Below are 27,595 nucleotides of genomic sequence, written 5' to 3'. Positions count from 1 at the left end.
ACGTGATCCAGGGGTTCATCATATAGTACTACTGCCTTGAACTGATGGAACACCTGGAGCCCACCGTGGCTGGGGGCGACAACACTGGCTGCTTTCCCAGGCACTGCCCATCTCCATCTGCCCAGCCTTCCTTGTGGTGGAGCCTGACTCTCGCCGTAGAAGCAGGAAAATCCCAGAATTTTCATTCCAACCCTCCCTTAAAAGCAGGCCAGAGCAACAAGCCCCTGTCCGGGATGATGGGCCCTGAGGAGACCTGCAGGTTTTCCCAGGAGCCTGCTCCTGGCGAGACCTTCCTAAAGCGGAAGCTCCTTGCTCATTCACGGAAGCCGCCATGGCTGCCTGTGACCCCGGAAGTGCTTCCACCAAAAGCATCCAGGTAGGCTGTGGGCAATCCGTGACGCCATTGGCTAGGGGCCGACCTGCCCCGGAAGTACCCCAGGTAGAGTTCATTTCAGTACAACAGAGAAGGGTAAATGGAAGCTTCCTTTGTTTCCTCTTGTCTTGACTATGGATCTTCAACTGCACTGGCTCCATTTGTTGAAAGACTTTCCTTTTGCCTGGTTGTCAAGTCCTTTGTGTATATACTTGTGTGTCTGATTAGAGATCCTCTCCTCTGTTCCTCAGACACATTTGTGCAACCCTCTGCCAACACCACACCACACGGACGTGATGGCTGTAGTTGTGTAAGTCTTGAAGGTCAGCGGACTGATCGCAGAATGGTTTCAGCAGTTACTGAACCTGCGCATTTCCATATACAGGTGAGTAGAATCTTGTCCATGTCTACAGAAATCTTGATAAGATCTTGATAATAATTACATTAAACCTGCATAGCAATCTGAAAGCAACTGACATCTTTATCATGTTGTCTTCCAATCCATGAGCACAGGATTTGTTTGTATCTTTGATCAACATACAAGTCCTTTACATGTTTTGTTAGATTTACACTTATTTCATTTTAAGCAATTATATATGGTATCATATTTTCGGTTTTAGTGCCTGCATAATCATTGAGAGTATACAGAAATATAATTGAGTTTTGTTACAATTCACTTTTTATCTTTAAGAGATTTTTATAGGTTCCTTGGGATTTTTCACATAAACAATTGTGTATTTAGAAAAAGGACAGTTTTTTTTTTTCTCTCTTGATCTGCATGCCTTTTACATTTTTGTTGTTGTTGTTGCCTTATTGTGATGAGCAGAAGTTTCGGCACTATGTTAAAAGTATGAAAGAGAACATCCTTGCCTTGCTCCTGATATTTGTGGGAAAACATTCTATTCTTCATCATTAAGAAAAACGTTAGCTGTAGGATTTTTGTAGATGCTCTTTATATAGTTGAGAAAGTTCCCTTTAACTCCTATGTTTCTGAGTTTTTGTTAACATAAATGAGTATTGAATTTGGTCACTGCTTCTTTCTGTATCACTTGATACGATCATAAGTTTTTTGTCTTCAGAGTATTAATATGATTGATTTTGAATACAAATTTCAGAGCTGCATAGTGTAGAATTATTTGTATGTATCACTAAATTCTGTCTCCTAATACGTTGTTAAGTATTTTGTGCTTATATTCATAAGGAATACTGGCCCTTAATTATATTTTGTACTGTTTTTTTCTGGTTTTGATATCAAGGTAATACTGGATTTATAAAATTATATTGACACTGTTCCTACCCCTTCTATTAATATCTTCTGGAAAGGATTGCACTGAATTAGTGTTAATTCTTCTTTAAATAATTGGCAAAATTCTCTTGTGAAACCACATGGACCTGGAATTTTTGAAGAGAGACTCTAAAACTATTATTTCAATTGCCTTAATAGTCATAGAGGTATTCAAATTATGTAGTCATAGTGAGTGAGTTGTATTAGCTCTATGCTTTTGGAGGAATTTGTCTAATTCATCCAAATTGTCAAATTTCTATGTATAGAGGTGTTCATAGTATTCCCTATTTTTTTTTAATATTTTCTGGTTGCAAGATAACTAGAGACTCTATAATAAATAAATAAATAAATAGTAGTGTTTCCTTCTACTATTGGTTATTTGTATCTTTCCTTTCTCTCTCTCTTTTTTTTTTTTTTGGTCAATCTAGATAGAGATTTGTTAGCTGGTTGATTTTTAAAAGAACCAGCACTTTGTTTCATCACTTTCTCTATTGTATTTTATGCCTTTAATTTTTATTTGTATTTCTGCTCTTTCGTTCCTTTTTTTTTTTTTTTTTTCCTGTTTCTTTAGTTTTATTTTGCTACTTTTCCAGGTTTTTGAGCTTAGGACAGTAATTGAAGATTTTTTTTTTTTTTTTGTCTTTCTATTATAAGATATGCATTTACTGGAAATGTGCATGTTGGAACTTTTTTAGCGGTCCCACAGATTTTAATATGTTGTTTTTATTTGTATTCAGTTTAATGTATACTTTCTCTTTTTTTTGAGACGGAGTTTCACTCTTGTTACCCAGGCTGGAGTGCAATGGCGCGATCTTGGCTCACCACAACCTCCACCTCCTGGGTTCAGGCAATTCTCCTGTCTCAGCCTCCTGAGTAGCTGGGATTACAGGCACACGCCACCATGCCCAGCTAACTTTTTGTATTTTTAGTAGAGACGGGGTTTCACCTTGTTGACCAGGATGGTCTTGATTTCTTGACCTCGTGATCCACCCGCCTTGGCCTCCCAAAGTGCTGGGATTACAGGCTTTAGCCACTGCACCCGGCCTGTATACTTTCTTTTCGTAGAAACTTCCTCTTTGATCATGCTTTATTTTGAAGTGTGCTTAGTTCGTAAGTATTGGGATTTTTTTTTTTTTATTCTTACTGTTATCTTATTGATTTCTAGTTTAATTACAATGGATAAAAGAACACAGGCTATATTACTTAATTTATTTTTAATTTGCTGAGATTTATTGTTTGGCCCAGCATATACTTCATTTTGATATACACTGTTTGAGAGCTTAAAAGCAATGTCTATTCCCCTGTTATTGGGAGAAGTGTTCTGTAAATGTCAATTAAATCCTGTTGGTTGATGGTTTTGCTGAGTTCTTCTGTATCTGTTGATTTTTACCTACTTTTTTTATCAATTACTATAGGAAGAATATTGAAAACTCGGACTATAATTGCAGACTTGTCTATTTCCTCTTTCAGGTATGTCAGTTTTTGCTTTACGTGTTTTATAGCTCTGTTGCTTGGTTCATACACGTTTAGGATTAAGTCCTGTTGGTTGATTATTTTATTATATGTTAGTTTTTGCATCTGATACATTTAATTTTTGAAGACTGTTTTCTCTGATATTCGTATAGCCATTTCTAGTTTCTCATAATTAATGTTTGCATGATTTATCTTTCTCCATCCTTTTACTTTCAACTACTTATATTTTTACATTTAAAGTAAATTTCTTGTAGACAATAACTGTTAGGCCATACTTTGAATCCACTCTGCTGATTTCTCTGTTTTAATTGGTGTTAGCTAGTCACACAGTGTAACTATGGATGTGTTATGGTTTAAGTCTGCCATCTTATATTTTGCTTTTTGCTTGTTTGCCTTGTTTTTTTTTTTTAATTTATTTTTCTTTCTTTTTTTCTTAACTTCCTATTGGTTACTTTAACCTTTACTAAAATTTAATTTTCATTTATCTGTGTTGCTTTTAGTGCATCCTGTTGTATAACATCTCTAGTGATTTCTCTATAATCTCTCATTAATATGCCATATACAAATATTATGTCTCCCCATTTATAATCTGTTGCTCCTAAAAAGTTTTTTGCATGCATTTAGAACCACATTAGGCCCATTTTATAATCACTGATTTACTCTAAAATGTAATTTAGAAAACTCAACAGGAGAAGGAATGCTGACTGCATTTACCGGTAATTTTACTGACTGATTTTTCTCCCTTTCTGGTGTTCTAAGCTTCCTTATTTCATCATATCTTTCTCTAGAGAAAACTTCTCTTGGTCTTACGTTTAGGGTGGATCAGAAGATGAAAAATTTTCTGGTTTGTTTCTTCTTCTTCTTTTTTTCTTTTTTTCTTTTTTTTTTTTTTGAGAAGGAGTTTCGCTCTTGTTACCCAGGCTAGAGTGCAATGGCGCGATCTCGGCTCACCGCAACCTCTGCCTCCTGGGTTCAGGCAATTCTCCGGCCTCAGCCTCCTGAGTAGCTGGGATTACAGGTACGCGCCACCATGCCCAGCTAATTTTTTGTATTTTTAGTAGAGATGGGGTTTCACCATGTTGACCAGGACGGTCTCGATCTCTTGACATTGTGATCCACCTGCCTCAGCCTCCCAAAGTGCTGGGATTACAGGTGTGAGCCACCATGCCCGGCCTGGTTTCTTTCTTCTTCACATGTCTGGATTTCTCCTTCATTGCTGAAGAATGTTTTTGTGAAATATAGAATTCTGCACTGACATTTTTCTCTTTCAGAAAATATCATGCCACTTATCCTGGTTCCTTAAGTTTTGATGAGAAATCTGCTGCCATTCAAACTGTTTTGTTTTCTTCTTCTTACACATAATGTGTCGTTTCTTCTCTGGCTGTTTTCAGGTGTTTCTCATCAACTTTAGTGTTCAGCATTTGACTATCGTGTGTCTTTGCACGGATTTCTTTGGATTTATCTGGGATTTGATGATCTTCTTGAATCTGTAAACTTACATATTTTGCCACATTTGGGAAGTTTCAGCCATTAGAGTTTTAAATACCTTTTCAGTCTCAGTATTTTTTCCCTTCTTCTGGAGTAACAATAACACGTATTTTAGATCTTTTACTAAAGTACTACAAGTCTGTGAGACCCTTTTTTTGTTTACCACTTTTTTTTTTTTTTTTTTTTGAGACAGAGTCTTGTTCTGTCGCCAGGTGCCAGGCTGGAGTGCAGTGGCGCGATCTCGGCTCACTGCAACCTCCGCCTCCTGGGTTCAAGCAATTCTGCCTCAGCCTCCCGGGTAGCTGGGACTACAGGTGTGCACCACCACAACCAGCTAATTTTTTTATTTTTTAGGAGAGACATGGTTTCACCATGTTGGCCGGGATGGTCTCAATCTCTTGACCTAATGATCCACCCGCCTCGGCCTCCCATAGTGCTGGGATTACTGTTTACCACTATTTTTTGTTCAGGTGAGGTCATTTCTGTTCTACCTTCAAGCTCCAAGACTCTTTTTCTCTGTCACCTCCATTTGAGGCCATCTTTTAAGTTACTTATTTTTATGTATTGCATTTCTCAGTTCTAAAATTTCATCTGATTCTTTGTTACCTCTTCTGGTTTTTGTTTGTTTTTATGTTTTTGCTGAGACCTTCTATTTCTTCCTTGAGGGATGGTATTGTTCTGTTTCAAGCATGTTTATAAGTGATCATTAAAGTAATTCTATGAGGATTGCTTTAAAACAATCTGCTTCATCAGATTGTTCTAGTGTTTCTGTCATTTATATGTTGTCACCTTTCACTTGCCCTTTTTCATTTGGTTTGAGATCTTCCTCGTTCTTGGTGGGAAGGGTGTTGTTGCTTTTTTTGGTTTTTTTTTTTTTTTTTTTTTTTTTTTTTTGGTGCATGTGTGGAAGTTCGGACATTTTGGATATTATACTGGGAGAACCTGGACCTTATTTAAACCTTTCCTAGCATGGGTACTAGGAACGCAGAAGGTTTTGGAGGTTTCCGGGACAGCAGTTTTTGTTTTCGTTTTTCTGTGGTTGGCTGCAGTACGCTGGTTATTGTCTAGAAGTTTTCTGTATGGCTAGGCTTCCACAGGCTTGGTCTTTGGCTAGCAAGTGGGAGCTGTTTTTGTCTGCGCTCTTGGGTCATTTTCAGTTTACCAGTTTCTTCAGCTCAAAGTCTGGGATATATGAGGCAAAAACAAAACTCAAACCCACCAGCATGCCTTTCTGTGGGTCATGAGACGCTCAAGCCAGCCTGCCTTCCAGCCACCTTCTGTCTCCTTACGGTTGTTTTGCATAATGTTCAGGGTTTATATTGTACTCACTGGGAGTAACAGGGAAAGCGTATCTATCTTATCTCCTTCGGTAGAAGTCTTCTCCTGGGTACGTCTAAATTTGTGTTATTTGCTGAACAGGTGCTCCTCTTATCCCTAGGAAGGCCATTTCTGGCCAGTCCCTTTCTGGAAAGATACAACCTCAACATTACTTCTGTGGGTTGTTAACATTCCGACAGCATCACCACAGGAATGCCAGCAAGAACTCGTACTTTCCTCCAGAACTCAGAAAGCACAAGCATCTTGATCGAATTTCTGTATTCTTTAGGTCTATGCCTGTCGTCGGCTATGCTGCCTGGAACAAGCCACCTAATACCTTTAGGTTTTGTTCTAGCACATGGAACACGGAGGTAATCATACTTTGCAGGCTTTTCTTCTCTGCAGTAAATGAGATATGGTAAGGGAAGGCAGTGTAACATGTAGCCTATGATATCAATGTTTAATATGACTACTGTTTTAGAGGAAAAATACACAGAGGAACTTCCTTCAGATGGCTCAAAGGATGAAGGAAAACCAGTTAAATATTTTGACTATGCCTTGGTCATTCCTATCCATGTAAGTGAGTGCTAATAATGCAGTGTTAGTAATATAGTGGTGATTAATACAGCAGGGCCTTAGCCTCATTGAGCTTTCATTCTACTGGAGGAAATACACAATTAACAGGTTAAAAAAAAACTACAATAGGCTATTACTGATCACATTACATGCTATGAGAGTGAAAATCAAATGGTGAATGAAATAGACCGGCAGTGCAGGGAGAAGAGGCACATAGATTAAGGACATGCTGAGGCTTCTGAGGGAGTACAGGACGGGAGGACCAGCCAGGCAGAGAGCTCCTGGGAGTACTTCACAGCCAGTGGGAAGAGCAGGTGAGCATGGGTGATGACATCCTTAGAGAGAAGGATTTTGCATTCTTGAATCAAGACGACATTTTGAGGAGACCATAAGTGATTGAGCTTCATCTGCCAGAAGAAAACCTTAGGTTGGAAAATGAATTGTGGATCTGCTCTTTGAGCGCTGGAAGCTGAAAACTTTAAAATAAATCCCTGAGGTGATCATGCCCTTTCTACCTCTCCTATTCCTCATGATTATGCCCTTTTCTCCTTATCTTCATATTTCTTTCAGCTGCAAGCAGCACTAATGATCGTCCATCATTATGAGAGGAAGGAGAAGCATTTACTAGATGAAATAAGCCAGAAAGTGATGTGGTAGTTAAGTGAAAAATAAAATTCACTGTCCATGAAAAGTGAGAATAGATGGTGGGTTTCATTTTCTCAGAAGGAGCGACGCTCAGGTGACTGCACACTGACTGTCCACATCCTGCTAATGCAGAGTTGGCTTTTATCATCCCTAATGAAGATGGAATGCAGTTCGTGATGGGAAGGTGAAATCGAAAACAGAAGAGCCGGGACTTTGAAAATAGAGCAGGGGTTACAAACTTTGCTTGCTGATTTTTTTTTTTCTGCATATGTCTTAAAAGGTGTTATTTCAGTGTAATTTTTCCCACCTCCAAATGGTTTTCATCTTAATTCACCATACTCTTGAAAATGCAATCATAGAATATTATGTGTAAACGATATGGCCAAATCAATTCGTTTAGCTCTACAGCAGGGATGGCAAATACTTGGCATCTCTAGCCCCTTGCTCCCTAACTGAAGATCCAGAGAGCAAGCCTAAATGACTCTTATCTTTTCCTCCTGGTGGTTGCGTGAGATACCTTTTAAATATAATGAACCAGGAAGGACATTACCAGCTGATTAACATAGACACTGTAAGCATGACTTCTTTGCAATAGCTGCTTTATTCTATGGTTGACTTAAATTTTCCCAAACTCTCTACTTAAAGCTTTCTCCAAATTTAATATGATGAAATTATGCAGTGGATCCCCAATTGAACACTTCGAGGAAACCCACTTGACCAGACACTCATATTAGAATGATATGTCAAAAACTTATTAATGGTGTTAAGGAAAAAAAAAAAAAAAAAAAGCTAAATACTTCAGCAAGGAGGATACCTGTTTATCCCACTGAGATGCTTTGAGGTCCTGAGGGGAGGCTGAATGGTGAGACCCTTCAGGGCAATCTTCTCATTCCTTCCGCGGAAGAGACTCTGGCCCTGAGCTCCTTGAATGATGTTCTTTGAACTGGAGCCCTGGGCACAAACCATAAGGAGGCAGTCTTAGAAGCTGAAAATAAAATTTCTGTGAACTTCCAAGGAAGGGAACCTGTAGACTTCAGGCCGGGCAGAGATTGTTGTTGTTGATTTGTTTTGTTCTTTTTTCTATGAATGGATGTGAATATAACATCAAAAAAGCAATTCTGGTACTGATATGGTAGGAGTTATTAAGAAATTATTTTAGACTTTGGGAGGCTGAGGCGGGTGGATCACGAGGTCAAGAGATCGAGACCATCCCGGTTAACATGGTGAAACCCCGTCTCTACTAAAAATACAAAAAAATTAGCTGGGCATGGTGGCGCGTGCCTGTAATCCCAGCTACTCAGGAGGCTGAGACAGGAGAATTGCCTGAACCCAGGAGGCGGAGGTTGCGGTGAGCCGAGATCGTTCCATTGCACTCCAGCCTGGGTAACAAGAGAGAAACTCCGTCTCAAAAAAAAAAGAAAAAAAGAAAAAAAAGAAAAGAAATTAGTTTAGGCAGATATAGAAGAAAAGGGGTCCCTGGGAAGTTTTCATTTTTTAAAGCATCTCCGGAAAAGTATCTTGTAAATCTCAGGCTCTCAGAGCTGGCAACCTCTGATATGCAAATACAGGTCATTAGAAACTGGGTCCACCCGACATGGCCAGGCTGGCAACCTTTAATATGCAAATACAAGCTGTTAACAACTGGGTCCACCCGACATGGGGATTCCCTCAGCCTTCTTGCCCTTACCCCACACGTCCCTGGCAACATGGTTGCCCCCACATATCCCCACGTGTGTAGAACATCATGGCACCCTGCATTTGCATGTTAAAAGGCTAAGATGGGAGGGCCAGCTTTTTCTGCTGGCTATGTGAATGACATGTGCCTCGTCAAGCCAATCCCCTGAGCCCTATGCAAATCAGACACCACCTCCTCTAGCCTCTGCATATGTACCTGGCTGGTAGCCATGGCAGGTGGGGTTTCCTCTCTCAGCGTTAGAGCTCCTCTCCCTCTGTCTCTGTACAGGGGGGCGTCTTCCTTCTTCCTTCCTTCTTGCCTATGAAACTCTCTGCTCCTTAAAACCACTCCACGTGTGTCCACGTGGTCTTACCTAATTCGACGTGAGACAATAGGCCTGGTGTTCCTCCACACATCAGAGGCGTACCACTGACTTTGTTTCTGGGTACACTTGAAGAAGTGATGTGGTTGTGATTGATTCGTGGGGCCAGAGAGATGTCAGCTTCCATTTTGGCAACAGGAACAGGAACTTGCAAGTGGGCCTCCTGGTGCACGTGTGTGTGGTCTGAGTCCAACCTCAGAGAAAAGCAAAGAATGGGGGGGAAATGAGTCACACCTCAAAGAATGGCACATGTCCCTTTCAGATTAACTGAATCAGCATATGGACAAACAAGTGAATATAAACAAACAAGCACGGTGTGGACTAAATCTTCCAAAAGAAAAATCATCTTGCTATAAAAAGTGACAGATGTTTCTGAAGCAGATACTTCATAGTTCAAGGCTGGAACTTCTCCTTTGAAGATTCTGTAAATGCTTAAAAAATGGACATAACATTAAGTTGCGGTCACAGTTTTCGCAGAAACAAAAAGGTGGTTTTCCAAAAAGCACCCCACTGGCAAATAAAAGACACAAAAGCAAAATCCTGCTTCCCGACCTCCCACTCTGATGTTCTTTTTAGTACATCAACATTTAAGCATCCCTAGAATGGAGACAACACCTGACTTCTCAAGGAAAAACAAAGGACTGGGGCTGGCATTTACTTACCTCATGGACTAGGGGAATACTTCATTCTGTTTAAACAGCCATCACTTTTCCATTAGAAAAATTTCTCTCCCCCTCCCCGTTTCATCCCTAAAATTGTCCTTCTGTCAGAGAGAGCTCAGTGGGAGTTCCTTATGACCCCCTGGCCTTTGAACAGGGAAAGTAAAAGTTACTGCTGTACCAACTCTTCTTCTCTTAGAGGTACTCCGGGACCCATCTTAATTCATTATTTGCAAACATTGAACCATATAGTCAGGTCTGAAATGAAACATTCAGATTTTATGCAAGATTACAAATCCAAATCCACGGTCCTGTAGGTTCTTAGGGATAAATGAGTCTCATCTGTTCATTGTGCAGGGCCCTGACTGACCCAGATTCTTTGGCACTCTCTTTTTTGTTGTTTTTTGTTTGTTTGTTTGTTTGCTTGCTTGCTTGCTCGTTTTGAGATGGAGCCTTGCTCTGTTCTCCATGCTGGAGTGCAGTGGCACGATCTTGGCTCACTACAACCTCCATCTCCCAGGTTCAAGCAGTTCTCCTGTCTCAACCCCCTGAGTAGCTGGGACTGCAGGCCACCAAACCTAGCTAATTTTTGTATTTTTAGTAGAGGTGGGGTTTCCCCATGTCAGCCAGGATGGTCTCGATCTCATGACCTCGTGATCCACCCGCCTCGGCCTACCAAAGTGCCGGGATTTCAGGTGTGAGCCACCGTGCCCGGCCTCTTTTTCACTCTCTTAGGTCGAAGTCGGCAATTATTTTGAAATGTTTGCCCAAGATTGGCAAATGTCAAGATGGGCAAATTTTGCCCAGTCTCACGATTGCCTCAGTGGTTGTGATTAGAATGTTAGAAATGTGGACAGTAAATGCCATTCTTATGAGGTCTCAAATAAGGCTTCTCTTGACTGTTTATAGAAAAATGCAAACAGAGAGAAGCAAATGAAAGATGGAATTTATAATAAAAAGGGAAGCAGAACTTGAAAATTTGGAAACTTCTCAGCCTGGCCCTGTGGTAAAGAATGAAAACGCATGTTTGGGAGACAATACCAAGTTTGTAGCTAAACCGCCCTTTGATAAGATTAGCATGACTTCAGGCAAGGCAGATGCTATTCATCAACACAAGGAAAGAACACGACCCTGAAAACATTTCAGAAATCTTCAGGGCTGCCCCACCCAGAATACCAGGGCTTCGGGAGCAGAAGGATTTGGAGACTCTGCTTCGTTCTGATGCGGCACTCCTCAGACATCCCAGCTGCCCACGCTTGGCCACTGGGGCCAAGATGTGGAAGGCAGGTGCTAGAGCTCAGCTGACACTAGTCCTCTGGGGAAGCGCGCTGTCTCTGTGGGTTCTGGAGTCTACACTGCCAACTATACATAGTCCCGTTTTTAAGCCCTTCTCAGATTCCTAGTTTGGGTTTGGTAGAATTTTCTTGCCTGAATCCTAATTAATCCCTAAAGACGACCTCTTTGGGACGGGGCATTGTGGAGGGATTGTGACTCGGGATTGAGGCAGGGTTATCCCAGGGAGAGGGGAAACGGTGAAGTCACACTGTGTATGGCTCCTGCCATTGCCCTTCCTCTATATTGTTCTAACATTTCAATGAAATGTCCACTAAACAAAACTAAAGGACAGCTTTGGGAGATGTAAGTCGGGCCTCCCATAGCTGAATAAGGCCTTGGTGGAGACCTGTGACCTAGGTCTACACGGCTCCTTTTTTTAAGCCTCCATTTACTTGCTGTGTAAACTTGAAACAAGTTGCTTGTTTTCATTTTATCACGTTTAAAGATGCTTAATATTTGTCTACTCCTTCTGATTTTTAGAATTGAGTGGAATACTTAACGCTCAGTGCGAACTCTGAATGCATGTATGCATGTATAGATACAGATACAGTCAAAACTCAGTAAATATTCGTTATTGCTTTTCTTCTCATTCTTCCCTCGCCTTCTCCTCAGATCCTTCTTCTTATCATAATTATTTTCTCCATCAATCTGGTGTTTTCAGCGTTGCCCGTCAAAGGAAGCTGGGAATTCTAGTCATGGGATTCAGCAAGTTGCTTCCCAAGGATTCTGAGTTCCAGTACTGACTTTCTCTCCAGGCTTCTGTTCCTCTGACTGCTCCCAAATCATGAGGCAGAAATTATCAATATTTAACTATAGTAAAATGTGTGGGTTGGACAATGGTCCTGAGATGGAAACAGGAGCGAGTTTGCTGGCCTTATCCCCCTCCTGTCCTCTGATCTTCAGCCAGGGACTCCCTGCACATGGAATCCCATTGGAAGGCAGAGGGCAAGGGGCCCCATCGATACAGTTTATTCATGGCAGCCTCCAGAGCACTGAGCAAGTGAGGAAGGACCAGGGATGAATCTGGAGGGGCAGGCAGAGAGGCGTACGGCACCCTCAGGCAATTCCTAGCAGGAGGAAAATGGGACTGGGTATTAACGCCTGAATGTGGGAGGCCCTGCCGTTCCACAGCCTCACGAGTGCCCTGCTGCATCAGCTGAGCTGCAGGAACAGCTGTCCTAAGCTATCTCAGACATTTAAAGAGCAAGTTCTTTTGTTGCAAACTGAATTCTTCTTGCTGTGGTTTGTCTCTTTTCTGATGATTTCTTTTCAGGCAAGATTGAGATATACCCTCTGATTCCTGGGTAGGTACAATAATTACCAGAATCCCTTAAAGCGACAAGCCAGGGAATCTCTGCAAGGTTTCCCCAATGGGCCTTGAGCAGGCCAGGTGTTCTCCATCCCCATTTGCTCTCAGCCCAGGTATTTGCACAGTATATTTCTCAATTTCTTCCTCCACTCAGAAGCTTCTCTCGACGAGACCTGTTAGGGACCCCCAGACCTGAAGTCCTCATCACTCTCTGGCCCCTTCTTTATCTGGTTCCAGTTTAGCTTTATAACGTTTTCCTACCTACACGAATTTGTATATTATACTTCTTTGTTTAGCGTCTGTTTTCTCCACCGGAATATAAGTTCCTTGAAAGCCAGGATTTTAACAATTTTGTACAATCCTATATTCCTGGCAACTAGACGTGCTAGAAGCCTTTATTACTGAAGATCCACTCTCTTACTTGATGTGTGTACTGGAAGTTGGCCCAAATGGATAGACCCATGGGTCTCTTTCAGGACGAGTCTGACCTATCAGTGGCCTGGCAGGAGGCTGGCGGATGGACAGAGGAGAGCGCAGTGAGCAGTCCTACCTGCGATAACACTCCCCCGCTTCTGCCCTTAGAATGTATTACGGGTCCCTCCAACATTACCAGCCCCAAGAGAATATGCCTGCTCTTACTGATATCCGTAAATCAAACCCATGCGTTTGTAAAACAATTATTTTCTTAATATGGCCTCAAGTTACCTACTTTTTTTCTTCTTTAACCCTTACTGACATATGCTGTATTTGACACATGAAAAATATATTTCAAATGTTTCCCAATGACTGTTAGGAATGGGGAAGAGATATTTATTTTGTTACTTCCACGAGGCTAACAAAAGGAAGATATTTAAGGGTGAAAGATTGTCTTCGATAATAGAAACCTTTGAACTGCAATGTTTCAAGTATCTTTCAAAGGTTTAAAAATTAGTGAGTTTTTATCTCCCCTGCAAAATTTTGTAGTCCCGCAGATCAAGATGGAAAATAAAATTGTAGATACAATTTATTAAGAATCCCTGAAATTTAATCATCTTCTGCTATTTCATCTGTTGTCATTATAATTCTTCTTATTCTTATTCCATACTCTATACTGTCCAATACACAGATGTTCTCATCCAGGTTCCTAATACCTTGTTTCCAATATTAATTTAACCTCTATATTATCTGCGAATGCACAGCATGTTAAGTCATTACACCCTGGAATCCTCCGGTGTTAACACCTTCTCTGTTGACAGCTAGCCATACCCATTTTGTAGGTTAATTTGCTTGCTCCTTCACGAAGATGGGTTGTAATTAACAAAGCACCATCATTCAACCCAGGATATCAGTGGATAATCAAGCCAAATGCCACTGCCACATCACTTGTGGGGGCAGAGATTGTTTAGAATCATCCACAGGTAAAGGATGTGTAACAGACTGAAAGCATCCAATGTCACTTCTCCACGTGGATCTCACAGCGAGCATCAGTCAAATAATAAGTCTCTGAAAAGTGAAAGTTACATGCCGCTTGGAGAATTCTGGGAAGAAGATGACTGCTATAGTGCAAATCTGAGCCTCACAGAGAGTACATATAAAAATTTAGACACAGGTAGAATACAAAAACAGAAACCTACTGACATCTACAAGAAATCAAATGCAGTATCTCCCCAAGATCCTGAAGTATGAGCAGGTGGGACTGACCTCTGACAGCTAAATGATCTATGCAAAACCAGCATCTGTATGAGAGGACGTAGAGGGGGTAGTGTGGCCTTTAGTACAACAGAGACAAGTTGATCCCAAGAGAACCAGCAGGCACCTATTCAAAGCCATCGCTGGCCATTCGAGAATAGTAACTAAAACTAGCTGTGCTCAGTGGTGTCCGCCTGCTCCAATGTGTGGGTTATTCCGAGGAGCCTGCAGGGAGGGGGAAGCGTGGGGAGCAGTTGAGTCCTATGAGTTCACGGAAGGAAGGAGCTGTGTAATCTACTCCAAGACAAAACCAAACTGGACTGGAGGTAGGCACTGAATTGAACAGGGCAGGAGAAATAAGGGCAAAGAAAACTAAAGATTTGCACAAAAGAAAGGGATAGGAATAGAACTAGAGATCACAGGAACTGTGGGTTTTAGTTAAAGCAACAACAACAAAGAACAAAGGCTTTGGTTTTGGCCATGATGGAGTGACTGACATGGGCCTTGTCCCCTTGTCATGCTGGGCATGACGCATGAGGCTGATGTGTTTAGACATTGCACAGCAGGCAGCCAAGACTCATCCTTGAGAGATGAGGTGATTCCTGTGATCTTCCCGACTTTCTGGGGCATTTTCTTGCTGTAGCAGAAGGACATAAAACTCAGAAAAATGAGTGAGTTGTCTCTCCCTGGACTCAGGAGGTTGAGCTCAGAATTCCAGGCTGCTTGAGTGGCTGGAAATTATAAGGCAAAACACTACAAAAGAGTCAGTCTGGGGTTCAGATGTCTGCACAAGAGTTCACAATTAAGCAATCCAGGAAGCGCAGGGATTCGCAAGTAGGACACGTGAAGAGGAAACCACGCCACACCTATCACAGAGTAAAAACAACATATTTACAAATTTAATCTTTTAATTAAATTTATAAATATTTTTAAAGACAAATACAGAATAAAGACAGAATATTGAAAGAGTAAAGACAAAATAAAACAGCAGAAAGAATTGAAAGAAGCCTCAGGAAAGCAAGACACATATGCAGAGAAACAAAAATGGGTGTCTTCTCATCAGAAGTCGTGGAGATCAGGTGAAAATGGAACAGAAAGACACAGTAAATGACATGTCCTCCCGTTCCCCAAAGTGATCATTAAAACACATGGTGAAGGCTGGGTTAGGTGATGGTATATTTCCCACATCATACCCGGAACATGAGTTCCGTCTCCACTTCAAAGGAACCAAGAACAGAACTCAGAACTCAGAATCCTGTGATGTAATTTCTGGTAGATCGGGATAGTTCTCCTTGCTAAGATGGTTGTTGGAGGCGGCTGGACAAGAGCTGCGTATGTTACGTGGATGGATGTGAGATAGGTTTTGTTCGGGTTGAAAGGTTACTTAATAAAAGTGTGCAAACCGTAAGGAACCATCTAGATGAATTATGACAAAGTGAGCACAAACTTGAAGTGACCACCCAGATAAAGACACAGCACTGCCAGCAACCCAAAATCACCCTTGTTCTCTTTTCAGCCACTAAGGCCCCACCCAGGACGACAACTATCCTGAATGAAACCATCACAGATTGTCCGTTACCTGTTTGTGAACTTTATACAATACAGCGTGTATCTTTGTGCCTGCCTTTGTCTTTTCTCATACTGATGTTTGATAGATTACCCCGTGTTGACCTATTTTAATCTATTTGTTACTACGGCTATATTCTCTTTCATGGATATGTCACAAATTATGAGTTCCTCTGCTTTTGGACATTTGGGTTTTTTTTAGCTTTGGGCTATTACTAAGAATGCAATTGAGAACACTCTTGTCCATACCTCTCAGTACACACACAGGCATTTCTGTTGTTCATGTAATTAAATGTGGAATAGCTGGCCATGATAGTACATTGTATGTTCAGCTTTAATGGATAATATTAAACATTTTCACGAAAAGGTTCTCTATGTTTACATTTCTGTAAGCAGGTGAAGTACATGAACCTTTCAGTGGTGCTGTTTGTAATAAAACACATAGTTGTAACTTGTTGATTTTGCTGCTTTTAGGTTTATACATTTTGCTAATAATTGACATCCAGTTGTAGCTTATCGTGTTGTTAAATGATTATTTCCCCTGTGACTAAGAGAGTTGAGCACCTTCTCATGGGCATATTAGCCATGTGGTTGGACTTCTTGTGAAATGCCCACCCAAGTCCTGAGCCACTCTCTCTCTCGTATTGTCTGCCTTTCTCCTACTAATTTGTTTGAACTCTTATATTCTCAGTCCTTTGCTGTATATACATATATATACACACACACACACACACACAGCAAAGGAGATATAAATAAATATATATTTTTATATATTTAAATATATATATTTATATAGATTATATTATATATTACATTATATATTATATATTGTACATATTATTATATAATATATATCATATTATATATTATATTTTATATAAATATTTATATATAAATGCATATATTTATATATGTAATATATAAAAAAAAATGTGTAAATGTTGTATTTCTCTCTGTTGCAATGCACTTGCATTTTCACTCACTTAAAGGCATCTTTGATCCGCAGCAACTCAATCTCAACACAGCCCGGGTTGCCTGATTTACTTGCCTTCCTGTATACACGCAGCAGTATACGACTTCTATCTGACCAAGAGCTTCTCACACCAAGGCCATTAAGGTATTCCTCTCTGTTTAATGGTTGTAAGAGCTTTACTGTCTTCCCTTTTATGTATGTACCTACAAGCTGGGTGGAATTCATATTTTGGATTATGTGAAGTAGGAATCAAGGTTTATCATTTTCATGTGGATATTCAAATGTTCCAGAAATATTTATTTAAAAGGCATTACAGTGTTACCTTTGTGGTAATTTAGTTGATCAAATATAAGGGAGTCTGTTTCTGGACTCTATTATGCTCCATTGGCATATGGACCTATTTCTGATCTTTATCTTAGATAAAAATACAGATGAAGAGATATTTATTCCAACATTATAGCTTTATAATATATCTTACTATCGGGCAGTGAAAGTCCACCACCCTTACTCTTCTTTATCAGTATTATATTATTACTATTTTGGCCCTTGCATGTTCATGTCAATTATGGAATCAACATGCCAGTGTACACACAAATATATGTTTGTGTACACGTGTGTGTGCATGCACACACACACATACAGACACACACACACACAAGCTGGAATTTCTATTGGATTGCATTAAATCTCTAGATAAATATGGAGATAATGAATACTTTAACAATATTAAAACTTCCAATCTAGAACCATGGACCATCTCACCATTTATTTAGGCCTTCTTAATTTTTGGCAGTAACATTTACAGTTTTCTGAATAGACATCATGCACATACTTTTCAATTTTATTACTAAGAATCTAATGTTTGTACACCATTATCAAATCACTTAACATCATTTTTTTTTCTGCTTGTCTTATGATGGTATATAAAAATGTGGTATACTACATACTTCGGCAGACTTTATATCCACATCTTTTGTTAAGTTTACTTATTAAGATTAAAGTTTTTCCTTAGATTCTTTTGGATTTTCTGCATTTACAATCATGTTTCCTAAAAATAATGACAACTTGAATTCTTCCTTTCCAATCCTCATACATTTCATTTTTCAGAGGTGAAATAAAAAGCCATGATGGATGTAAGAGGAGATTAAATCTGAACTCAAATGAATTCACACACCAGAAATCTTATAAACATGGTACCTGTGACCAGAGCTTCAAATGGAACTCAGATTTTATTAACCATCAAAGAATTTATGCTAGAGAAAAAATTTACCAACATGGAAAATCTTTCAAGAGCCAAAAGCTTGCTAAACATGCAGCAGTTTTCAGTGGAGAGAAAACTCATAAGTGTAATGAATGTGGGAAAGCTTTCAGGCACAGCTCAAAACTTGTTAGGCATCAGAGAATCCACACTGGAGAGAGACCCTATGAATGTAATGAATGTGGGAAAGGCTTTGCAGGGAGCTCAGATCTTATTAGACATCAGCGAATTCACACTGGGGAAAGACCCTTTGGATGCAAAGAATGTGGGAGAGCATTCAGCCTGAACTCACATCTTATCCTGCATCAGAGAATTCACACCAGAGAGAAACCCTAAGACTGTAGTGAATGTGGGAAAACCTTCCAAGTGAGCTCACATCTTATTTGACATTTGAGAATCCACACTGGAGAAAAACCCTATGAATGCAGTGAGTGTGGGAGAGCCTTCAGTCAGAGCTCACACCTTAGTCAACACCAGAGAATTCACAGGAGGGAAAACCTATTAATGTAAGGAATTTAAGTTTGTATGTAAATGCTGAGGAAATAGAACAATGTGAAAAACATTAAATAAAAAATAAATATTGGACAAGAAAAAAAAAAAACAACTTGCTTCTTTTGCAGTGGGGAGGAGGGCTGATAGAATGTTAAACAGAAGTAGTGATAGGCATTTTTTCTAGTTCCTAATGGCAACTGGTAAGTTTTATAACAGAAAACAGGGCATTTGCCTTGTATTTTTCAGTAGGATGATCTATATGATAAGTAGATCATGAAGGTGGCCTATATGAAATTGCCGAGTGACATTCCATTGCATGGATATAACACAAATCATATAGACGCTTGCCAGGTGATGGGCGATTGGGTTGTGATCAATTTTTGGTTGGTATGAATACCCCAAGGTCATGAATGTAGTCTTTTATACTTAGTTCTACAATGTTTTATTTCCATTTAATGTATGTTCTTCTGTGGTCATATCTTTCCATTTTTGGGGGGGCAAATTAGTAGGAGTGGCTCAGCATATAATAATGTAAGTATATGTTTATTTTTTAAATGCCAAACTCTTTTCAGTAAGACTATACCGATTTGCCTTTCCAGAGCAATGCATGTGATTTTCTGTTGTTTTACATTCTGTCTAACACTTCGTATACGCTTTTTAACAAAACTTAAACCATTGTAGGAAGCATGTAAGGGGGTATAAAAGACAGACACAGGAGACTGTATACTTTATGATTCATTTCTTCATGTGTTTCTAGAAAATGCAGTGTTTGGAAAGATCAGTGTTTGGCAGAAGCTGGTGCTGGGAGGCAGAGATAGAAAAAAAGGCTGTGAGGGAAAGTTTGGGGTAAAGGAAGTATTTTATATTACAAAGGTGGTGGTCATTACACGGCTGTCTACATTGTAAAATTCATTAACTGTATGCTCAAAATTTTTGAAGTTTATTGTGCACTAATTATTCTGAGATAATGATAATTTAAAAAATTAAAAAGTCACAAAATTGTTTGCTAGCAGTAGACAAAAATGCAATTTATTTTAAAAAATATTGATATGACATACCTTTATATTTACTTAGTAATTCTACATATTGCTTTGATATCTCTTAGCATGTATTTTTTCTTAAACAGTGATACTTAGAATTATCTCACTGGCTTGCTCATTTGCCAGGCTTCCCCTGCTGTGATGTGTGCCTGCATTAACGTTGCCTTTACTTGTCTCTGTTCCCATGCTGGACTAAGAGATGTGTCTGTTTAGTCTGTCATTATATCCACAGCACTCGGCAAAGTATCTGGCACACAGTAGGCGCCACATAGACATGTGGAGTGTTGAGTTTTCTCAAACTTCTTCTGGTACAGGTAGTGTAAGATATATTGCTGTGTCGCAATAAGGAAACTGAGGCTGGTATATATAAAAATGGAAAATTCAATTTATTCAGCAATTTATTCAGCTCCCAGGCGAGGTTCTATGGTCCGGGACGGGGCCGGAGAAGTCGCGCTTAACTTCTCAGGGCAGGGGTTTTATGGGGGTTAGAGGCGATTGATTGGATATTGGAGAAACCAAGCATAGGCCATTTAATTGGTAGTAGGGAGACAAGGCCCGGACGGGGCGAGCTGCTTTAGGTAAGGAGGTAAGACTTATTGAGAGGTGGGCTGCCATTGGGTAAGGCTTGGTGGGATTTCTTAAATTTTCACGTGTTCAAATGTATAGTTTAGTGCTGAGAGTGCATAACTTAGTGCTGAGGTCCAAATGCATGGTTTATTGCTGAGAGTGCGTGGTTTAGTGCTGAATATAGACCTGGGGGCAGAATACAGAAGTGGGTGAGGGGGAGCCCACATGGAGAAGCCAGATGCTGAGTAATGTGTCCTGGCTGATAAGCTGTTATCAGGCATGAAGAGGGGTGGGTGTTGTCTGTCCAGCTCCCGGCAAGGCCATGGACCTTACAGGTAACATTTTTATGACATTCCAGGGTTGGAGCTCATGTCTGCCTGACTTAAGCTCCGGTGTTTTCACCTGTCCCAGGCTGCCATCAGTGAAGACAGTATGTATAACTTTCTGGTCCCTACACTTTTTTTTTTTTTTAATCAAAATCAGCAAAATCAATCTGACAAACTAAGCATGAGCCAGGTAATAATTCCGCATTCCAGCAGAAGATGGCACTCATTATTAAAGACCCGCCATCGCACGGGCTCAGCAGGAATTCTGAAGAAACTGGTACAGGAACAATTTGGTGTCATTCTGCACCAGATGTGGATGTCTCTGATACCCGTGAATTGTGCTGCTTTCCCCCAATTTCTGCCTGTTTACGGACAGGACTCTCCAGGTTGCCATGTAATGGGGCATGGGTTTCAGGGCAGCCTTCAGAGACGCCCTCCACATCCTCTGGTAGCCATGATGTGGGCTCTTTGGCTGAATCTAGAAACCAAATTGACACTAAGTAGACCGTACATGTACATGGGCATCTTCATGACAGTTCCAAAGAAGTGGCCAAAGAAAGATGCTTTTATACTTTTTAGGCAAAAATGATACATTCGAGAAGAAATGACGGGATACAAGGGATCTGGCGAGGAGCAGCACATTTCCAGGAGAGTCACGAGGAGATCTACGTGGAGGTGGAAGGTGAGGCTTACTTCAGCCAGCATGCTTATTCAGGTCCATTGCAGCCCTGATGCCCAGCCTCTGGTAACGGGGACTATCTGCTTGCCCTGCTGTGAACGGGGTACCCTTCCCAGAGGAAGCTCTATGGTTTGCCATGTGTAGAAAGAGACAAGTCAGCTCACACTTTCTAAAACTGCGATTTCTCCATTGTTTTCCACTGGAGATAATCAATATCCCAATCCAGCGTATTTGGGATGGCAAGTCCCTCATGCCTTCAGAGGCCTGTGCTCGCCACCACTGGCCGTGCGTTAGCCGCCCTGCAACCCTGCTCTGAGCTGCCAAGGAGCTCAGCTCTCACGCTGCTCCAGGAGCCCTCGCTCCCCCAGCTTTCTGGCCAGGTTGGCCCTAAGCAGGTGCAGGGGAGGACAAGGGGGTCTTCTCCAGGCTTGGATTCCTGGAGCCCTGGAGAGAGGTAGCCATTAGTGTGAAATATGACAACATGGAAAAGGCCTGGAGAACACAAACCTCCTTTGCCCAGTTTTCCAAATCAGCTCCGAGAGACAGCATCTGGATGTTGTTCGTTCAGATGAATGACCCAAATGGTGACTGCCTCAAGCCGGGCAGGAAGAGAGGCAGCTTCGTGACTCGTTAGTGAAGGGTGGGTGGGGCTGGGGATCACTGAGGCAGGGGTGTGGGCCGGGCCAGCATGCAGTAGACTTTGTGTTTGCGGAGGCGTCATTCAGGTAGCAGCCATGCACACTCAGATGCCAGGAGCAAGAGCCCACCTCAGAAGGGCTGCCCTGCTGGAGCACTGATGGCCCGGCCGCGCTCAGGCTGCACTGATAGCTTCGGGCAGCAGGAGGACTGGATGACCCGCTGAGGCATCGAGCTCACTGGGACCAGCAGGAGGGCTCCCTGCTCACCAGCCACCTTGCAGGCAAAGACCCAGCCTGCACCGACCCAGCCTGCACCACTGCCAGGAAGCATTTTCCACACTCCCTGTGCCTTGTGGGCCTCAAGCACCCTGATGCCCTTGGCTTTCCACCAGGATTTCTCTGCCAGGAAAGCTGCCCATTCTGTGGTCTCCGCCCCTGCATGGCAGAAGGTTCCCTTCACTACAAATTCCTTTTCCCTGATTGAAATTCCCCTCCTCCTCCCGGGGTCAGTTGAAACGCTGTCTCCCCAGTGGGCCCTTCCCTACGTGTGTTCTCTCATTCTGAGCTAATGATTTCTTCCTCTTGGCTCCCCTGTCCTTTGTTTACAACAATTTTTATGGATTGACCTCTTCTGGCCACGTGTCATTGCCATCTGTGTATACGTATTAGCTCCCCATAGATTGTGAAGCGCCCACATGCAGGGATTATCCTAGACTCATCTTTGCCCCTTCCATATCATCCTGCAGAAAACGGTTTCTTCCCAGGGCCCAGCCCCATGCCGGCCAAATAAAAGATGCTCAGGAAGTGTTTGTTGAATGACTAGTAGATGGGAGGGAGGAAACTGAGGCACGCAGGCACACAAAGATCAAGAGACAACTAGTCAATTCCAGAGGACTGTGAACCCTGAAAATCCGAGACAGGTCTCAGTTGATTTAGAAAGTTGATTTTGCCAAGGTTGAGGACGCGCCCTTGACACAGCCTTGGGAAGTCCTGGCGACATGTGCACGTGGTGGTCGGGCACAGCTTGGTTTCATCCATTTAGGGAGACAGGAGACATCAGTCAACATGTGTAAGAAGTTCATTGGTTCCGTCTGGAAAGGCGGGACAACTCGAAGCAAAGGCAGGAAGACTGGAAGCAGGGAGGAGGCTTCCAGGTCACAGTTAGGTGACACGCAAAGGGCTACATTCTTCTGAGTGTGTGATTAGCCTTTCCAAAGGAGGCAATCAGATATTCATCCATCTCAGTGGGCAGAGGGGTGGCTTTGAATAGAATGGGAGGCAGGCTTGCTCTAAGCAGTTTCTAGCTGGAGTTTTCTTTAGTGATTTTGGGGACCCAAGGTATTTCCATTTCAGAGGACATAGCCACACTTGGGACTTCTGACTCTGAGCCCAGTGCCCTTTTCACCAAAAGATAATCCATTTACAATTGTTGTCATCATTTTAAAGCCAGAAATGTTTTCCTGCGACCCCATCATCGCTAACAAACATGGTTTCTGTTGAAGCTTCTGGTCGCCTCTCTACCCCAAAGCACTGCTGCTCACCTTGAGGGAGGGTACAGAGCGTGACACGGGAATTTCTCTATGCCAGGCTGTGTGCCTTGTTTCTGAGGATAGGGACCGGGCACCCAGTTATTGAGCCCTCCAAGCTTCCAAGGGTTGAGCAAAGTAGAGGTGGCCGGGATCCTGGGGACAGTCAGTCCCAAGCATCCGGGCCCAGCCTTAATGTTGTCTATGCTTATATAATGTGGAAATGACCAGGAGACACAGCGACAAACCATCACCAGCAATCCACCACCCCGCCTAGTGGCACCTGCCTCTTGAATTGGTGCCGGCTCCCAGAACGCCTTTCCAGGCTGGGTCACCAAACTCCGTAAGAAATCTGTCAAGATGAAACTTAGTAAGATTCCCCATCATCATAGCTTTACTGAAGTTCCATTGATAAAGTAGTACAAGAGCAAACATTCCAAAAAAGAAATGCTCACCCCTGGAGGGGGGGCCCGCCTCGCCCCCTTTCGTTCTGAACAGGTCCCACAGGGTTTTCGGAACTCCGTACGTAACTCAGACCTGCCCGGCTTACTCCTGCTACACACTAGATATGCAGTCCTGGGATGGCTGCCCAACTCCAATCTTCAGCTCCAGCAAGAGAAACGCCCGCCTGCTGGGGCTGTCCCAGTACCTTCTGCACATGAGAGACGCGTTTCAGGTACCCTCCTGCTCCTGAGAGCCTCCCTGTTTAGATAATCCCAAACAGCACCAGATGGCCAGACAGCCCAGGCATTTGGTGACTCTGTGTCAGAGAGAGCTGAGATTGAAGGTGAGGCCAACCTGCTCTCTTTGGCATTAGATCAAGTTTGAGTGTGATTAGGGGTCCGGTCCAGCCACCTCCTTTCTGTGGTTCAAGGTACTAGAAATGCACCTTTCTCAGGCGAGAAGCAGCTCCACGTAAATTCAAGAATTTTTGCCTCTGAAAGTTCATGTTGGCCAAGAGATGAGAAATCTGAGCCAATTTAATATCTTCCTTCAAACATATGCTGGTTTTGGTTCCAAGCGTCTCTTGCCAGACAAGCCAGAGAATTCACATTTGGATTGAGTCACGCTCAGGTCCAAACAACCTGTGCTGACCCAGGAGCCAGGCGCCGTGCCAGACCCGTTGACAGTGTTTGATCTCAGAGACTGATTTTAGATTTTAGAATCCATTGAGTGAAAGGGGTGTTAAATAACCATGTTTGGTCAAGTTTCTCTATTAATTTTATAAAGTCTGTCCCCCTCTCTATCCCCACTGCCTCTATAAATTTGAGGCCCTTATAATTTCTGTGGACTATTTCAGGGGCTCCCCAGCCTCCGGGCTCACCCCATTCACACCATCCTTTATGACCAACTGAGGAAGGATACAATTGAGAAGAAATGACAGGACACGTCATTTACCAATCAGTTCTCCCCAAAATGCAAGTCATCCTCTGATAAAAGCCTTTGTGGATCTGAATTGCCTGCAGAATCCAGGCCTTCTGGATGCATCTTCTTAGCAGAGAAAGGAAGCTATGAGTTCAGACCGACACGTGGTTCTTGCTCCTTCTGCAGCCCCTTCACCTAGCCCTGCTCAGCTCCAGTCTGTTCCCTCTCTTCAGGTGGCACGCTTCCAAGTCCTATCTTCATGGCCCTCCAATAATAAAGTTCCAATAAAACTTTATTTACAAATGAAGGCCCAGGTTCATCATCCACCCAGTCAACTGCAGCACATTTTTTAAAACAAACTGGAAGGAATCTCAGCCCTGGCCTAAAGCTCTCCCCAGCACCCTCCCACACCCTTCAGGCTACACAACCCCTCTCATCTCCCTTCCCACTGCCTCCACCACTGCAGCCCCCTCTCCACCTGGCAGGCAGACCCTGCAGGGCGGGACCTCAGTGTGTTCTTCTTGCTGTTGCATGAGACAGAACCTTGTTCACTGTCGGCACTGTGAGAGAACTCAGAGGTGAGTTACATCGAGACTTTAATTTCTCAGGTTAAGAAACTGTGACCCATTTATGTATTCCTACATTCATTCTCTAATTGAACTGTGACATGCTAAATATTTACTGAGAACTTTCTACAGGGTTATTTCTCGGTGCTGGGGATGCAGGCATAAACAAGACAGGAAAGACCCTGCCCTCGTTGGGCTAGCAATCTGGAAGCAGTGTTCAGATGAGTTGACAGAGCTTCAAATACAGTAACTTTGGATAGCAAGGAGTGCTAGGAAAATTAACACCGTGTTAGGAGAGAAAACATCTGGGTTTGGGGTGACTTGAGTCTTCTACATCCCAGGTGGTAAAGAAAAGATTCTCTAATGCTAAGATCGCTGAGCTGAGATCTAGCAAAGAGAAGTTGCCAGCCACATGAAGTGAGGGACTGGCATTCTTCAAAGAGAGATGTGCAGGTGCACAGGTCCCGAGGGTGGCAAGGGTTTGACCTGTTCTGAGACACTGGAGCAACATGAGTGAAAAGGACAGGGAACGTGAGGGGACAGAGCAAGGCCAGACTGCAGAGGCCTTCTAGGCCATGGCAAACATTTTAAGTCTATGACCAATTGAAATGCAGGCGAGAGTGAAGGATTCTGCGAATTTTTCTGTAATCCTACAAATTTAGGGAAGATGGTTGCTTAGCCTTGGTTATAAGTTGCCCACAGAACTAATTTTAAACTTGCTCAAGCGATCAAGACCATAATCTTCAGTGAACACATCTCTGCAAGCTGACCAGGGTCAGGCCCTCCGCTCAGAAAGTTAGACTTGGAATGCCTTCAGTAAACATGCTTCCCAGTGCCAGCCAATGACGGCAATAACCCTGCTTCTGTGGACAATAGCAATACTCTTTCATCCGCTGAAAATCTTTGTGAGATCACCCCTTACTCTGCTCAGAGACGATGCCTGACTTGCATAGCTCTCCCTTACTGTAGTAAGCAGTTAACTCAACATTGCCCTTTTATATCAGTTAGTAAATGTTGCCCTCATCATCCTTTGACAGTTCTGGAACATTCTATCAGATTTTTTGAAGTCCCCGAATTTGTAACCAAGCAGATCTTCTTATAAGGGTGACAGAATCGAGCCTTTGTAAAGGGCACTTGGTGGTAGGCCTTTGTATTCAGTAACTAGAACTTTGATTTAGAAGTACACAATTCAGTAATTAGACCTAGATCTTTGATTAAAGCAGGGTTTCTTAATGTCAGCACTACGACCGTTTTGGACTGGTGATTCTCTGCTGTGGTCTTGTGCACTGTAAGGTGTTGAAAAGCATTTCTGGTCCCTACCCGCTAGGTTCAGCAGAATGAAGCCCTATCAATTTAGCTGGTAACTACCGTTCCCAGCAGCTGAGAGACCCAGACAAAGGAGCACCAGCGGGAACCCCACCAGCACAGGTCTCCTGGGGTGACCTCGCTGGCCTTCAGGGGTCGGATTCTGGGCACAGCTTCAAGGACACAACCAGAGAAGGGATCCACTCCAAAGAGGTGTCCTGAGGGAGCTTTAATTGGTGGGTTTAAAGCCAACTGCCAGGAGTTCCAGGAGGTCACGCTGTGACTGAGAAGTGGTCTCTTTAAGTTCCAAGACAAATGTCTGAATGGTCCTTTTAAAGGAAAGGCAGGAAAGCAGAGCCCAGCCTGCCACGCAGGAGCGAAGCCTTGGCATTTTATCTCTGGCCACCAGCTACTGCCATTCAGGTGGTTATAGTGTGGGAAACTGTGTCAAGTGTGACTGAGCCCTGCTTCACAGAGGTATAAAAAAGTTATTTATATTTAAAAACGGACGCAGAAGCAGCGTGAAATCACTAGCGCTCACTGCACACCACCCCCCATATGTGGCCACCCACAGCATCTCAGGGCACTGAGAAACACTCCCTGAGGTGTAAAACGGCCCCACTTGTGAACTGCGGACAGAAGGTAATTAGCTTTTTTGTTTAGGAGGTATAATATTTGGAAAATATTTTTTATTGACCAGATTATTTCCTGCTGTTTGCTTTGCTTTTGCTTATCTATATGATGCAATCATGTTTTGCGTGGTTTTGTTCTGTCTTGAATTGTCCTTTTTCTTTTGAATGTTTAAGAAGTGTTCCATGGGGAATGGGTGGAGGTGTAGACGTATTAAGTCGTCAACCCATTCCAAGCTTGTCCTAGGAGCCAAGAGCAGAAATGAGACCTGCAATGTATTTGCTACTAAGAATTGTTCAAAATTTGCTTTGAGTTGCCCAGAAGATCTTCCTGAGGACGCGGCTCATCTTGTCAATTCGTGAGAGAAAATTACTAAAACTTCGTATTTTGGATTCAGTAGTTATCAAGGAATTAAATGTGTGGCTCCCTCTTCTCCTCTGGTTGGAAAACACAGAACACCATTCACAGCCCACATTGTT

The 27,595-nt window shown here is 42.4% G+C and overlaps 1 pseudogene; it reads left to right on the top strand.

Moving 5' to 3' along the window:
- Positions 1–236: 236 nt before the first annotated feature.
- On the top strand, positions 237–18,562 carry LOC141584932 (uncharacterized; annotated as a pseudogene).
- Positions 18,563–27,595: the final 9,033 nt, after the last annotated feature.

This window comes from Saimiri boliviensis, chromosome 6, assembly GCF_048565385.1.
Source record: "Saimiri boliviensis isolate mSaiBol1 chromosome 6, mSaiBol1.pri, whole genome shotgun sequence".
Lineage (NCBI taxonomy): Eukaryota > Metazoa > Chordata > Mammalia > Primates > Cebidae > Saimiri > Saimiri boliviensis.
This window is presented reverse-complemented; position numbering and strand designations above follow the sequence as displayed.